Raw genomic sequence first — 16,132 nt, 5'->3', positions numbered from 1 at the left:
AAAAACAAAAGATGCTAACACCAAAAGCACAAGAATTTTTTTTCTCCCTCACAACCCTACATTTCCATCATCTATACTTCAAAATGTGTGTAAAAAATACAATGAAGGAATCCTGGCTAATGACATTGCCGCAAATCTGAGGTGACTTGAATAAAACAGTACCATGAATGAGACCCGAGCAGTCAATCAGTCAAGCAGAGGTTTCATGGCCCAGCTGTCAGAAAGCTGAGCTTTACCTCTCTCCTTACTCAGCAGAGCAGAAAAAACACAAACTCTTGTCTCTTCATTTCCTTGCTCTTTCTTTACCCTCCCCGCTCTCTCTCCTCTGTGATGAATGGAAGGTATGAATTCTCGCCGGCCTCCCCGGGTTTCTCTCTGAGGCCCTCAGCAGCTGAACAAACAACACGCTCTCAACTTAAAGGTGCAATCAGGAATTTATTTGAACCATGTACATTTTGGGTATATTTGTGTATGGCCCTGCAGCGCTTGAGAAAGGACGTGGAAAATAGATTTTTGCAGACCTGTCATAACTCAAACCTTTCTTTCAAACTCTGTAACTGTAAACAAAGGCTAAGCTGTTGCTTGCTCATTTATCAAGCGCTCAAGTGAATTTTAATGAATAAGAAATTATGCACACACAAAAAACATAAACACAGCCAGTAATGGAGAAACTGGCTGTTCTGTGGCTAAGATGCAGACATATAACCCTGACAGAGGTGGTGGCGGTTGCGGGGAGGGAGAGGGATTGTTGTCGGTCAGGTCTGGAGGGGTGGTCCTGGTCAGGACTCAGACCCAGCTGTTCTGGCCTATTTATCCTTGCCGTAGCTGCAGAGGTTGTGGTGGAGGGTTGGATGAGATAGTGAGGGAGAAATGGTGGAGAGAGAGAGAGAGAGAGAGAGAGAGAGAGGCAGTCTGTGTGACAGGGGTGGGGGGTGGAAGAGGAGATGGATGAGGATGATGAAAAGCAGATGCAGGGTGTGTTTTTTCTTTTCTTTTTTTAAACAAGACTATCGGCCTGTGACGCAGGTTTGGCTCTCCAGGTGCATTGTGGGTAGATATGAGCACATGCTATGCTCCCTGTGGTACAGTATTGATGGTGGAGAACTGACTGTGGTGATGCAGCTGTCCACAGTGGTGCACCAGCAGTGCTGGAAGATCTTTTGCTTAAGAAAAAGTACAGAGGAACACAAGTAGTATCAGTACATTATACTTGGACCAGCAAATGGAAAAGTACATGTTCTGTTAAGACACTTCCCTTGAGTGATGCAAAATAGGCTACTGATGGATAAATACTGTTACTGCTCCCTTTCACTTTGCTTCATTCACACTCACAGTCCCTGGATTTTATTTTTATTTTTTATCATACTGTTAGTTATCGACCAAGGGTTCAAGACTTCCCACAAATGGTTGCACGTCGAAACTGTAGGCTCAACAAATGATTAATGTGAGAAGAATGAAGAAAAAAACAGATATTTTCAGCACACAATTTTTAATGATTGACAGACTTGAAATCTTTTTTCTCTCTGTTGCAAACAAGTTGTGAGCTCAACACTGCTTATGTCAGCCTGGCCAGTCCTCCCCAGAGGAACAAGCAGATGGGTAGGAGGTTGGCAGGAAAAGGACTTGTATTCATGTATAACTGACTGATGCCATACAGTGACCGTCGTAATTATGACCCCAGGAAAGTAAAAGTCACATCATTAATAGAAGGGTTGAAAAAACCCGTATACAGAGGTGGAGGGAGCAGTGATGGATTGACAGACAGGAGACTCATGTTGGTTACTGGATGGGGAAAACTGTTTTGATGTTCATGGCTGCTTCATGGAAGTTTTGACACAATATCTCACCCCAACCAACTGTTCTTGTGTCTAAATTAACCGAACCATGCTAAAAATGTGTCACATGAGAGGGTCAGAATTTATATAGGAAACCTAGTTGGCTTTTTGGCTGGACCGGCACAAGTTGGTCTCTTGAGTCACTGAATGATCACCAGCTCTTTATAAATGGTTAATGCAAACTGTTCCACATTATTGTTGACGACACCTGTTCTTGATTAGGTTCTTGAAAAGAGTTTCGCAATTTTTTTCACCTGCAGAAGGCATATTGTTTGTTTTACAGCTGTCTTGACGGTCAGGATCTCCAGTCTGGAGACCATTAAATCATCATATTTCTACAGAGTTTCTTGTTCCACTGAGTTTTCAGAGGTAGAAAACATGACACATCATTCATCAGAGAATCTCAGTCTCCCTCAGACTTCCCTGAGATGATTTCAAACACGAATGTTTCTTGTCATTCCTCTTGTCCAGACCCCAATAAGAAAATCAGTAATTCTACTGAAGCACTAACTAAATGACTCTGACAGCGGGTCAGAAGCGACAGCGAAGCCTGATTTGAGTAGATTTTGGTGGGTTGGTCACTGCTGTTGTGCAGCTGTTTTTCCTAGCAGGGATGGTCTGGTTTTGCTGGTTGCCATTTAATCATGTAGTTCAGCAAATATGACGATAATAAAGCAAATTGCAGCTACATGCGATCTATTACTGATACCACTATAGAGATCTGTAGGTGAGCATTTAATATTCATGAATTCATGTTCGAGACACACTGACCACTCTGAGAATAACTGCCGCAAACCACTTTGTCCACCACCGGATTTAAAATTACACTACCTTCTCGTGCCTACTTGGAGAACATCCACACATGCACAGTGGACCGGCGTCCATACAGGGGGACGCCAGTAATCGTGTTGGGAAGGTGAGCAGTTGTTTGTTTTTACAGTAGATTTATAAAGATGTGTGTAGTGACGGACCAGTGCTCCCTTTGTCGCATTTTGTTGCGTCAACAAGTGTGTACAGACCATCTAATGACACCATGTAAATCACAACTATCTGGGGAATGTTAGTTAAGTAGTGTTTTATGACCCCGTAATGTCTTTTACGTGAAAAAAACTAATAAAATATTTTCTAAAAGCTACTAAAGTAGCAAAACCCAACTTCAGTACAAGTGTCCTAAAATGTAATGAAGTGCATTTTTTCAAAGAGTCGTGTGTGTTATTTATTTCCAGTACAGTCAGGCAGAAAGATGAGGCTGCTCGGCAAGATGATGTGAAATACACAGTAGACCTCTGGAGGCTTGACAGCTCTTTAACGATCTGCAGGCTATGTAATTCAAATGGTCTTCACTCCACCCACCCACCCATCCACCTCTCTGCATGCTGCAGCAGCCAGAACATTCCTCACACATCTGGCCCAGAGTTTTTCCCAAATGCTTCTCTCCCACCACTCTGTGCCATAATTACCCACAAGCCCTGTGTTCTCCTTTTCTCTTTTCTTTTTATGATCCGCAGCCCCTCCTCGGCTTAAATCATAAAAGCATGGAGAGCACAAAAGTCATTTATAGTCATGAGTTGGAGAAAAAGGAGCGTCCGTGGTGTCTGTAGAGACGTGCCATCCAGAAGTACGCTTCTCTTCCACCAGGCGTGCGTTTCCAGAGCTTGTAAAAACAGCACAATGAATCAGTTACCCAGTTGGAACTGTAATTTCTACTGGAAATAATCGAGGAGTTTTCAAAGCAGTATACCAGGAAAAAAGATCCCGCTTGGGTTTTCAGAGAGTAGCGCAGAGGTCAGAGGTTGATGTCATGTGGGGTGGGTGCGCTCCAATGCGCAAGGCACATGTCTGAGCGTCCACAGGAAGTAAGGGCGCATGCAAGGGGCTGTGCATACAGGAAGGTGCTTTGTTGTCATTCCCTGCCAGGAAAGAACTATTGTTAAAAGTACCCGGCTGTGTTTTTTATCTCAAGGCGCTGTTTACTCCTGCTTTGTCTGTAATCTCAGGCCCTCTTGCTCCTGCACCGCCCACCACTGGCGCGCCGCCATGCATTTGTCTTGAAACTCTTGTGCTGCTCAGATTGTGGCTTACTTTCACACTGTGGGAACAATTGTTGCGACACTTGAGTGCCTTTTATCTGAATTGGATTAAAGGTTTGTTTAGAGCTGGATAACACCCACTTACAACTGATATGGTGGGAATTCATACGAGTAAGAGGGGCCAAACCTTACAATACCTCAATTTTATAGGGGAAACAAGGGAGGAGAGGTAGATAATGAAGGAGAGAAAGAAAGTGGAAAGTTCCCTCAAGCACTACACTAGCTTATTATTTTGTACAGTGGCCTTGGCATTGAAACGTCCCTATATCTTGTTGTTGATAGATGAAACAAATCGTCCCGTGAGCAAAGAAATCAGATACTTTTCATTGTCCTTTAGTAAGAAACCAAACATCTGTTACAATAACTGAACAAAAATCCTTAGCTCAATGTTACGAAAACGATATATGACTAGTTGCTTCTTTATTTTCACAGCAGGATTTTGTCAGTGGCAGCGTGCACATTTCATTTTGTCTCAATCGACGTGCTACCAAGAGTTCCGTTGGAGATTTATTTTCCAGTTTACTTAAAGAGCAAATCCAGCTAATGACTGAAGACACACAGCCACGTTGTATCCCTACCTTTTACATTGGCGTTTCCTTCTGCAGTCTGACCAAAAAACATTTGTGACTATGGTATATTTTGAGTGGTTTCTTGGGATTGTCACACTTTACTTAGAGCCAGGTTTGTAACACTTGCAGATGGCTGGATCAAGCATCGTAAAGCAGTGGGAATGCTGTACTTGTCCCTAGATGCTAAGAAAACTACTTCATGACTTAATCTCATTATTGGTTATTCTGATTACTGCGTTGTTCGGCTTTAGGTAGTTAGAAAATGCTCTTTACATGGGAGCGACTTCTTCGGAGGCCTGTCTTAATGAGGATAATGTTGAAATGTTCCTGCTGTGTAAACACAGTGTGTGATTTCCACTTGCTGACTTGTTTTGGAGTTCATTGGCAAAAATACTAGATCTGAATCAAATCAGGACTCTCAATAGCGGTTGGAGCACTATTTTTAAACTGCGCAAAGACAGCAGATCTAGTAATATGTGCCCCCCCACCCCCATCTGTCATCTAGTGTGTAAACCACAATAAAATCAAGATTCTTGAAAGAGGATTTTAGTCTCTTTTACACACAGATTCTGCAATTGCACAGTGTTATTGTTAAATATTATTTGTTTACCAGAGAAATAACCAAGGCCGACATATCGTGTACCTTGTAACTTTACATCGGATGTCTAAATTCAACAACATCATGTTTTGAGCTTCAGCTGGAACTCAAGGCGTCACTGCCTCAGATGCGTAACATCAGAATGCTCAAGAGTCAAAATTTTCAACTCTTTTATGGAAACTTACCAATTATTCTCTGGTGTGTAAAATCATTTCATTAAAAAGAACATCTCTTCATAGCAGAGTATCTTTACTGTCTTATCTTTACAATCAGACTGTACGCCCAGTGGCCAGCAGCCCTACTCTCCTTACTCAAATCCCCTGAGTTTACCTTCAATAGAAATGGAAATTTGAGGCCCTCCCTCCTGCAGCTCTCTGTCTCCTTGCTCTACTCCCCCAGAAAGAGCCAGGATGTTTTGAAAAGCTGGATATTGCTCCTAATGGATTCCAAACATCACAAAAGTTTATTAGGAAGTGAGGCATCATAAAAGTAGGAGGTAGGGGTTGGGGGTAAGTGAAAGGACCAGGGGAGGAATGTGGGAGTGCGGATACTATCTGTTTTGTTTTGGTTAAGATTTTCACTCCTCCCTGCTGAAGGAAATGAACATTAACCAGCTTAATCTAGATATTTTTTTTAGAATGTTCAAACCAACTTTTTCTTTTCCTAGCTTTCTATATCCATATTCATTGCCTTGACAGATGCAAAAAAACGACAACATCTGTCTGGTTAGACATGGTTAGATGTCAGTTCTGTCAGGCAAAATGTAGATGTCTAAATATCCTAGATTATAAACAATACAAAAAAAAGATTTTAAATCTTGCATGTCTAAATGCATTTAGAATACAGTATTTCTCACAAAATTATCTTTATTGCATTGAGCCGTACTCTAAATTTTCCAACAAATTCCATTAAAATACCAAAGCCACAATGAATTGAGCGCACAAACATGTATTGTCTGTGTAGCAAAGACTTCGATCATTTACTGATCTGTGTCAAGCAGCTAAAAACACATCACATGTTCCTGTAAGTCACCATAGTTGAAACTCCAAGATGAGGACGAGGATAAGCTATGAACTAGATAATCAGTTATACAACTGAACATTCCTGCAGCGGTGGCCAGCTTACGGCCTGTATGTACAAAACAAAATATTTTTTTTGACTGTGAACTGTATATTGCACACATGGGAGTATTTCTATGGGATGATAAAATGATTACGTTAAGAAAACAGAGCAATCCTTTCATGAGAGAACATGAAAAAGCAACAATGCTAGCAGCACTGCAAGCCTGTCAGTACAAACATGCTAACATTCTCATTAGAATGTTGAGCAATGTACAAATTAACTTAAGCATTTCGCTATTGTTTTCTAGTATGTGCTTCTACTGTATCTTTTACTTCCAACATTTTAACACAAACTCTTTACAAAAGCCCCCTCTCTTTTGTTTAGCACATTTCAGAAGAATTTTATATAAACATATTCCTCAAATGTAGTTTACATCTAAACCCCTGTTTAGGGCTTATTTAGACCTGAAATATGTTCTTATGTTAATCAATATATTTTGAGTTGGTTCGAGCCTCACTTCCCCATATCGAAGTAACCTTAAGCGAGAAATTGAGCCCCTGATGGCCCTGTGACGGACTGGTGACCCATCCAGGGTGAACCCCGCCTCTCGCCCAATGTCATCTGGGATAGGCATGGAGAAAAAAAAGGAAAAATGGGGATGATCACCAAAGTTATTAAAACTAATCCAGAGGAGCCATACTTTTAGAGGCCTGAGCAAATTGTGATCTCAATCCATCCAAGCTGTTGAGCAAGTTCACTCAAAACCACAAATTTCAACCTCATGGCTGTGGGGACCATGAATGACTGTATGAATCCAGGCAATTTCAGCACTGGCATGTTTCAGTTGGGACCAGATATTAGCAAACACTGGTTGTGTATGTGTGGGGGGTTTTGCACAGTTGAATGGGTGTGCACACATGTCTCTGCATGTAGCTGTACATGTTGACGTCCAATGAAACGTATCGGAAAATGTGAACCTACATTCAATGGCTTTTCAGTGGAAGCATGTGTGTAAAAGCGCCTTTCCGTGTGTGTGTGTGTGTGTGAATTCATGGCCTCTTGGTTGGGTCCATCCATCCTTGCGTCAGAGGCCCTAATCTGGTCTTCTCTGAACAAAGCCTCTCTTTGATGTGCCTCTGCTGCCGCTACTTCCTGCCATGTTCAAATAAAGCTTCACAATCAAATTGAGCCGGCCTCCACTGAATGCATTAGTGTTTAATAGCGTTATTGATCAGGCTAGAATAATTCTACATGTCCCTCTCTCAGTTCTTCCCCACCTCGAGGCTAAATCCCCCGCCTCGGCCTCAACAGCGCTGCTTCAGATGTGAGGCAGTGAGTTGAGGAGTCTAAGAGGGAACAAATTCCCTGAAATGACTATCCCTCTCAATGGGTGATATGAGGCTCCATTGAGAAAAGGGAGGATTGTGTCTGTGATTTCCGGCTTGCTTGTTTAATCCTTTAGTCCCTTTTTTTTCCGACAACAAAACATTATTTAACTCCACAAATCCTTATTTTAATCAGCAAGGCATTAACTGCTTTGCAGAAAGCAGCTCCAACCAGTCAATTAAGGGAAAAGATCCATAATTTTTGGAAACACAATTCTATCTGTAGTATCAGTTATTTCAGAACTGGGGCTTTGTCTGCTTTTAAAGAAGGGTAAAGAACGATATTGGTCATCGAAAAGATGCCTCATTAAAAAAAACCTACTCAATATTTTTTTTTAATGTGTCTGAACTTTTTCCAATAATTTCAGTTGTTGACTTCTCCAGTGGGTCTGTGAAGCAAACCATCAGACACATCAGGTGAGGAAACAATCTGTCAGTGTCGATTTCTTCTCCTTCCTATAGTTTTTTCTTGTCTTGTTACAGGAAGTGCATTGCAGTCTCTTTCAGATTAAAAACAATATAAATAATGCACGTGTTGGTTTGCATATAGAGTGAAAAGGTGAGTTCTAATCGCAAGTCAAGTCAAGTCAATTTTATTTATATCGCGCCAAATCACAAAAGAAGTTATCTCATGACACTTTACAGGTAGAGCAGGTCCAGTACCACACTCCTTCAATGAATTTACAGCCCACAATTCTCCATGAGCAAGCACATCCTGCATCAGTGGTGATGAAAACCTTCCTTTTAACAGGCAGGAACGTCAAGCAGATCCAGGCTCAATGGGGACGGCCCTCTGCTTTGACCGGTTGGGGGGAAAGAGACCAGGAGAGCGGGACAAACTTTTATAATGTCTGGTGTGAACGGATCCCAACAGGGTGTCTGACAAAACCTTTGATAAAGAGTTATAACCTCGGGATATCCATCCATCCATTTTCTACCACTCTTCCTGTTAAGTGTCGTGGGGGGGGGGGCTGGAGTCTATCCCAGCAGCCTTCGACCTGAGGAGGGGCTCCCCCTGGACAGGTCACCAGTTCATCACAGGGCCAACACATACAGACAGACAGACAACCATTCACACTCAGCCACACCTACGGTCAATTTAGAGTATCTGATTAACCTAACTTCTTGATGTCTTTGGACTGTGGGTGGAAGCTGGAGTACCAGAGAGAACCCACACAGGAACAGGGAGAACATGCAGATTCCACACAGAAAGATTCCGTGCCCAAGCCGGGGCTCGAACCCAGAACCTTCTTGCTGTGAGGCGACAGTGCTAACCACTGCACCGCCGCGCTGCCCCTCGAGAGATTGTGACATAGAAACAGATAAAGAAGCATGGGTTAACAGGTATTTAGAATCCTTAATTAAAATATACTCCATCTGGTAAAATATCCCCAAGTATGAGTGGAATTTTTGTTCTTGCAACTGCATTTATAACACAAACATCGCTTAGACATGTCACACACACTTCATTCACCATGTGCCCAAAGAATGAATATCCATTAGCCTACCATGAGTGCTCGCCAGCTCCAATAATCAACAACAATCAACCTTGAAACTCATGGAGTTGTTTTTGCCAGCTGTAGACTGGAATTCCCCGAGACATGCCCCCACCTACATCCGTCTTCTTTGGACCAGTTAGCTGTTAAGTCTCCCTTTCTTTTTAATGATGACCCCTGAGTGATGTGGGGGAGGAGTCACCGGGTCAACAAAGAGTGTGTGAAGAATGAGAGCAGAGTGATGATGATGATGGTGATGATGATGATGGTGTTGGTAGGAATGGGTCGGTGTGATGGCAGGCGAAGAGGCACACTTGTCCTTCCACTCGTGTAATCCCTCCAATTTGGATAATTAAATCTAAATCTGTGTTCCGTATTCATCAGAGCCCACATTGCTCACAAATGACTCCCAGGTGTGCTGAGGATGCTGCTGTGTTCTGTTTGTGGTGGTAATCAAATCTCACACTGCTCTACAATCTAAAAAAAAAGTTTTGTTACGAGTAACGAGTTATAAAATGTTGCAGCTCATGTCGCCACAGTTTGACAGATGACATTTAGTTACAACAGGACAGTTGCATGAAGTCATTTGTCAGCAGGATACCGATACCGCTGATCTCAACAGACATGTAAACACATGATGTCACATTTTGATGCGTATGGTTTCAATTGATTCTGAGATTTAAAAAAACCCAACAATGACTACAGTGAGAATATATTGTATAGCGACACTAAATTCCACCCAGAAGTCTATTTTGCCTTCCTTGTACTCAAAAACGGGCGCCCACTATATTTGGCCTGATGCTAAAGAAGCCGCATGTCCACACAAATATTTACAAACTCCCAAGTCCCCTTTTGCCCTAATCCAGGTATTTTTCCATTCAGCCGTATGCTCAGTAATCCACAAATCTTTGATTTGAGCATGTGAGGGAACTAGTTCAACTAAATGCGCCAGCTAGTCGTGCTATTGTGAACAGTGTGGATGACTGAGTATACAGCTGGATAAAGAGTTGTAGGTTATACCAAATGATGAATGTTAGACTTTTTAAACTGACATTTTTGGCTTTTAGAAAGCACTTGGGGAGCTCATGCCTCCGCCAGAGGCCAAAAAAATAAAAAATCGTATGTAGCCTAGAAATAATTTTCAGGAACTACCAATTTTTACCTCAAAAATATAAGCACTTGTTCCCTGTATAATTTCCTTTCTTTCCAACAGAATCAATCAAAATGTATCATTAAATTTTGAAGATATCCTGCTGACAAACAACACACCTTGGTGAACATCAACCCTCTTTGGTGGAGGTAATGTCATAAAACCAAATCAGGCTACTTCTCTGCAGGTTAATCACTAGAAACAAACTTTAATTTGAGCTATTATTTTAAATGTAAAATACTGATTCCTGCTGCTTTTTACTAACAAGTATGCATTTCAAGTCAAAATATAAACCATACTCGGTGTTTAAGATGGTGTACGGCAGCACTAGACGCCGTAGCTCCTCTTAAACAATCTAAACCCTGTCCTGCTTCAACTAAAACCCCTCCTTGGATAAATGCAGATTATTAAGCCCCTTTCACACTGCACCAAAAATGCGGGTGAACGCAGGTGTTTGGGCACTCTGAAAGAGTCGACTCTGCATTTCGACCCACGTCGACCGACTTGCCAAGCGACCCGGGTGTTTAGCGACTCGGCTCGGCTCGCCTGCTGTGTGAAAAAGGCAATCCATGTTGTCTCAGGTTTCACGCGACCTTCCTGTCACAATCTGATTTTGTCACTTTGCCGCCCGTCAGGCTGTCATTGTGGAAGCTCTGGAAATAAATAAATAAATTTTAAAAATTGGGCTGCGCTGCAAGAGCTGCTTGCTCATCTCTCAATAAAGTTTTGGCCTCTGCCATAAGATCAGTCTTCCTGTTGATGTCCTTAAGACTCTTTTTCACTCCTTTTTTTCCCCAAAAATTTACATGCGGATGATCTTAGGTGAATTAATCTCTGCTTGGGAACTCCCACCAACGGGGAACCCTGACGTGAACTGCACAGGTGCGACCGTGTTTATAAACAACTTGTATCGCGATCTTCACATCTTTTTATCGATCATAGCAGCGCACTGGCAAGATCGTGAAGTCTGCGAGCTGCTCGCCATCTGCGGTGAATTGGAGATCCGGCAGCAGATTTCTGGAACCCTAAGGGACACGGTGATTTATAGAACATCACCGCATTTAGAGACACGGGCGCACTTTTATGTTTAATGATGACGAAGGCCAGCGCAATGACGTACGAGAGAGAAAAACACAGGCACGCAGCCCTCACAGCGGGAGTTCAGACCTGCGTCTGCTGGAAGCTTGAACGTGCCCTAATGGCGAGCAAAGGTGGCTACAAGTACTTGCGTTGACACGCGTTTCTCAGTGTGAAAGGGGTGTTAGAGGGACTTGTAGACATGCTGAGTGGAAAAGGAAATTCTCCAACCTAAGTTGTGGTCTCATTATAATGAAGGATCTTTTAAAGGATTTTTAACAGAATTGTCAAGGAGGAACGATTTAAATACTTCCCTTAACGTATTGCTGCTGTCCCCCATAACCCTAGGCTGCTAATCAAGACCATCAATTCCCTAATCCACTGTCCTCCTGAGACTGTTAAAGTAGTTTCTTTTGAGCGATGCATATACTCTCCATATTTATTTACATACTACATGTTACCACTGGATCAGGTCATTCACGACTTCAACATCTATTTCCATTTTTATGCAGATGATTCTCAAATCTACCTGTCTATAAATCCCTCAGACCTCACCTTGGTTAACATTCTCACAGCCTGTCTTGCAGACATCAAGGCCTGGATGTCCAATAACTTCTTAATGTTAAATAATGCTAAGACGGAAGTGATGGTGTTTGGTCCCAAGACACACAGGGATTCTGTAACCCAGGCCTTAGCTTCCCTGGGTTTACATTGTACGCATGGGGCCAGAAATCTGGGAGTCGTGTTCTGATTTGACTCTGATTTGAGTTTTTCGAAACATTTTAGAAATATCACCAGAACTGCTATCAGTCAAATTAGGAACATAGCCAAAATGAGGTCATTTCTCTCACTCAGTGGTGCTCAGACTCAAAATCATGCTTTTGTTTCCAGCCATCTTGACTACTGTAACTCGTTATTTTCCAGACTGCCAACGAAATCCATCGGCCGTCTCCAATTCGTTCAAAACACTGCAGCTAGGGTTCTCAAGGACACTGTTCACAAGAACTCCTATTTTGGCCCCTTTGCACTGGTTACCTGTGCAACTTGACTTGTTTTTAAGTCATTGAACGGCCTTGCCCCATCATACATCATGACACTCTTACCCCATGCACCCCCCTCGCATTCTTAGACCTGCTGATCAGCTGTGGCTCACAGTCTCCAGAACAAGGCTAATCATAGAGGGGAACAGGGTACTTGCAGTGGATGCTCCACAATTGTGGACTGCACTTCCACCAGCAATCAGACGAGCTACTTCACCTCAGTGTCCTCTTTTAAAGCTCTCTTAAAATCCCACTTTTATAGGTTGGCTTTTAACTGAGTTCTCTTTTGCCCTGCATTTATTTCTTTATTGTCTCGTCTTTTTTTCTCGTTTGTTTTGTTTTGACTTACTGCAATGTGTAAATGAATAGAGTTTCATCTCTATGAAGCACTTTGTAAACTTGTTGTTTGAAAGCCGCTATAAAAATGTATTATTATTGATATCATTATTATTATTATTATAATACTTGTTCCTTGTTCAACTGTTCTCAATTACCTTAGCCTTCCTTCTACTGTAACTAAATTGCTATGATAACACAATAACTAAAGCCAAAGGTGTTAAAAAAGAAAACCTACGATTACATTATTATTATATGAGATAAATAATAAATATGTGTTATGTGCAGTGGAGTGAAGGAGGAAGTAATTAGACAACCTTTGTCTTCCACACCCGGTTTGGACCGATTTGACAGATTGACTCATCTCAACCAATAAAACCTATGATGAGGTGAAATGCGGCGCGCCTACCATGACGTCTACTTTTTAAGAGTAAAACTTCCAGGTAAAAGCTTGTTGTTCAGCAGGGTGTGGTTGGTTGTTTTGGAAAGTGGCCATTATGTTTTGGGAAATTATCAAACCATTTTCCTTGTTAAATCATTAATACTGTGTTGTTGTCATCTCTCGGTGAAAGCGACTGAGAAACTACACTACTTTTTATTTTTCTTCATGTCAGATATTGTGGCAAACAGTCAATTAGATGTTTCCAACCAGTCATACCTACAAAAACAAACACAAGTTAATCAGTGGTGATTAAAACTGCGCCCGCTTTTGCTTGACACTCGTCCAGGAGTAAAGATCAAATCGTTCAAGTCAGCACGTGGGTTCGTCGGTAGCAGTGCCCAAGAGCTGAACATAGACAGAAACTAAAGGGGAAATTAAGGTCTTGTTCCCAGCGTGAGGCTTCATATTTTAAGGCCCTATTGAATTGTGCCCAGTTTCTTCAGTGCTGGTGCAGCACTGCTGGGGTCAACACCTCGCCATTCTGACCTGAGGAGCGTGAAATCTGGACGAGTGGACCCGCATCTCCACAAAGCCTGCCATTGAAAGGTGAGTTCATTGGAGATTTAGAAAATAGTAGAGAGAGCAAATGAAGGAATTTGGTCCCTGTGCTAAACTCTCTCTCTATAATTAAATCTAATTCAAAAGCACAAGAGAATCCCACATGGGATTCATTATATTTGCACCCTGGGTCAAGTGTACGCCTACCCTACCTGAGACTGGATCACATTTGATATCAGGCTTGAAATAATGTGCAATTAGCGTAAGGAAACACCCCATAAGCTTGCACAAGTGGGCCTCGAGCCAAAAATCAACCAACCCTGAGACAGGCAATGTTAAAATTCATCAACAGAATAAACATAAAAACCGAGTGCCACCTAATTGCACTCCTACTATTAGATGCACTGAGTCAGTCAACATAATTAAAACTTCACCAACACTTCATCAGTGAGCCAACATCTCCAAATGAATGAACCATACCCAGGTATTGTTATTGTGATGCTTTTTAAAATCTCATTTGAATTATTGTGACGAGCCTCTCGTGTATTCATCAGCTAATGGGAACCCAAAATAAATAAATTAAATCACTTTTACATCATTACTATTACATTACAGCGCAAAATTTAATCAGGCTTTGGTGCATGATTGCTTATGCGTCGTCTTCAATTTCAGCTCTGACTTGAGACCAAGGCGGGAAAATGAATGTATGATGTCATAAATAATTCCCCCACAGTTTCACAGCAGCCATTTTGAAAAGAAAAAAAAAAAAAAGACGGTCGGGAGGGCTGTAACACAGGTGTTTCCCATCCCAGCAATTAAAGCTAACAAAACATTTATTAAGGTTCATTAGTAGCACCTGTGTTTCCCTCCACTTTCACGCTTCAAAGTATTCCACCTGATCATTAATGCCAAGTTCAATTGGACAAGCTGATTTCTGTTTTTCTTAAGAAAAAAATTTCAGAGCAACACACTCAGTTTGTGATGTGTTGTTATATTGTTACATCACATTCATAAATGTCATGTGCTCTGCTAATTCAAATCCAGCGCCGAGGTGACGCATTATTTTATGACCTGCTGTTTAACTTTGGTCTGAATGCCTCAGAAATGTCGTCCTAGTGTAGCCTTGCGCTACAGCAAAACAACATCTTGTTATCGCTCGGCGGCACAGGTTTCATGAGCCATGAGAAGCCCTGTGGCTTTAGTATGAACTTTGTGTCTCTGTAACTGTGATATTGTGGTTTAGACTAAAGTGTCTATTTCTCAGTTTTCTTTGCATTGGTCTCTTTCAGTCTCTGTTTCATACATCACTCTTTGCTCTGTCTTCTGTCATCCCCTCTGTCTTTTTCTGACCACATCATACTAACCAACCAAGACCCCTAAGTCGTCACGGCAACTTTGTACCTGGTTTAAGCCTCACAGACGAAGGTCCGGTTCTCTGTGACTATGGAAATCCATGTTTTTGACCCCGAGTCTTTAGAGATGTTCCCCATTTGTGGTTTGACATTTTAATAAGTGCCAACAGGTCTACACCAAAACCAGAGCAGAACTTGAAATAAATGATGCCTGGAAATTCCACTGCATCAGAACAGGAAGACACAGTATATTTTCTAAATAAAATAACAATGATGAATGGCTGAATGTGTAAATATCTACAAAATTACAAAAAGTTACATTTGGAGTGACTCTGTTATTACATGTCACCTTTTTAAAGTCTTTGTTTCAATGTCAAATTCAATGATTGTATGAATTTGTTGCCAGGAAATGTGGGTTCGTGGTTTTTTTTTTTTTTTTGTTGAAACGCAAACATCAAACTAATGATCACACATAACAGAGGGAAAATGTTTGCACTGCAGAAGAAGCTGTCAAATTAAATGTCAATTCACACCCACATGAACCACCCATCAACAGAAACAAATGTCAACACTCGAGTAGTCAAAACAAACAACATAACATGTACTGTATTGTTATTATTACTATCAGTAATGGAGGCAGGTTTTTATAATCGGATGCAGCTTAGCGATGGTGGACAGGCGTTGATGACATTAACAATGTCAAGAAGTATCAATGATGCAAGCGCGTTTTCTTTGTTGTATTGTTTATTTGTCTCACTTAACAGCGCAATAGCAGTTGTTTGTGGGGTGAAGCTGTGGTTTATGTCTGATTAGTTGTGTTTCGGCGAAATTGTCAAGTGAACTGTAGAAGAGTCCAAAATAGAAAGAAAAAGAGCATTAGATGTGTATCAATCAACGATTGTGGAGAGTGGCAAGGCAGGGCAAGGCAATTTTATTTGTGTAGCCCGTTTTCACAAACAGTTCGTCTCAAAGGGCTTTACGTGGCATCATAACAACATCCTCTGCCCTTAGACCCTCACATCCACTGAGGAAAAACTCCACAGAAAACCCTTTTAACAAGGAAAAATCTGAGAAACCTCAGGGTGAGCAACAGAGGAGGAGTGGAGTGAATAAACCAGGCTACGTTATGCTGTCAGAAACTGCTAAAAGCGACGCTATGCACAGCAGTTTCTCAAGAGGTTCTTGAGGAATTACTTTCAGTT

This window comes from Aulostomus chinensis, chromosome 17 (assembly GCF_037954235.1).
Source record: "Aulostomus chinensis isolate RoL2024-O1b breed Wild chromosome 17, RoL_Achi_v1.0, whole genome shotgun sequence".
NCBI lineage: Eukaryota > Metazoa > Chordata > Actinopteri > Syngnathiformes > Aulostomidae > Aulostomus > Aulostomus chinensis.
Note: the sequence above shows the minus strand (reverse complement) of the source record.